The sequence below is a fragment of the Aplysia californica genome, unplaced genomic scaffold (assembly GCF_000002075.1).
Source record: "Aplysia californica isolate F4 #8 unplaced genomic scaffold, AplCal3.0 scaffold00341, whole genome shotgun sequence".
NCBI classification, from domain to species: domain Eukaryota; kingdom Metazoa; phylum Mollusca; class Gastropoda; order Aplysiida; family Aplysiidae; genus Aplysia; species Aplysia californica.
The window spans coordinates 509993-511304 of NW_004797611.1; positions in this window are offsets into that span (position 1 = coordinate 509993).

Genomic DNA, 1312 nt, shown 5'->3' on the forward strand with positions numbered 1-1312 from the left:
ACACACACACACATACACACACACACAAACCTACACACACATACGAACACAAACAAACACACACAATGAGCAGGTAGCATAATATTATTATGCAGTGTGCTTTGCTCTGGGTTTCTCTTTATTGTGAGTATGATTGATTGTGACATTTTGCCTGCATGAAGTTGGACTTTTCTTGTCGTTCTTCGCAGTTCTGTTGATCCGTCTGTAGCCTCCTGCTATAGAGCCTGTAGAAACTAGTTAGTGTGTTCTGCTGCAATGCAGGTGAGTCAAGGCGTTACAATTTTAAGAACAATTATCAGAAGTGTTCAGGCAGTATTGTGAAACGAAGATTATAAAGCAGTTGTTAATAGAGGATTTATTAATGTGGGTTTGAATCTTAAACTGATTAGAGGTGTTTTACTTTGTTATGTTTTCTGTATGTTTCGGGTTTGTTTGGGTTGTTTTGTTTTGTTTCGTTTTGTTTGGTTGTTTTGTGAACTAATGTTGTTGATTTCTTGAATGATTTATTTTGTTTGTGGTACTTTTATATGGGGGGAAAAGGGGGGGGGGGTTATGTAAGTATGTTCATCTTAAACATTTTTAGTTAATACTACTGTTTAATAACCTGTTTGGGAAATTGTGTATACATTGGCAAGTACAAATGTCAGGCAGCGTGGTGGAATCATGCGCTCGTCAAAATAATGAAAGTCAAGACATTGGCATTTTCCTGCAGGTTTGGGAATTTTACTCGAATTTTTTTTTCTTATTTTTTTTGGTTCAACACCTTTCATACACATTAGAGAGCTCATTTTTGTTGTGGATTTTTATTGAAAAGTTGATTAAAGGCAGAAGAAATGTAAATTTTCAGTTTCCACGGACTCTCAAGCTAAAGAAATAACTCAACTTTGAATTTTACCTCTGCAACCAGATGACCCTCACCTCCTTCAATCACACATATCTCGACTTCTACGCAAAATAGGTGGACATTATTTTCACCCAAAACAAGGAAAAAGGACAGGCCATAAGATAATACCATCAACTCCGTATGCCCCAAAATTGACGAGAGCCTGATTCCATCGCGTCGTGCCACAAATAATTGAAAGGTTACATCACCGTCACATAATGGAGTATATCACAGCGATACAGGCAAATAATTTCCATGTACAACCCCTCCAATTGCTAGTCGCCAGTGCACGTCTGGGTTAGGGTCATCGCGCCTTGCAGAAGGACACGTACTAGGCACCGCCCACCAAAAGCTTCCGTGTTGCGCAGACAGAGGGTAATTTGAAATATCAATTTTTCGGGAGCGAGGAAATGTTCTTACTTGTTGTTT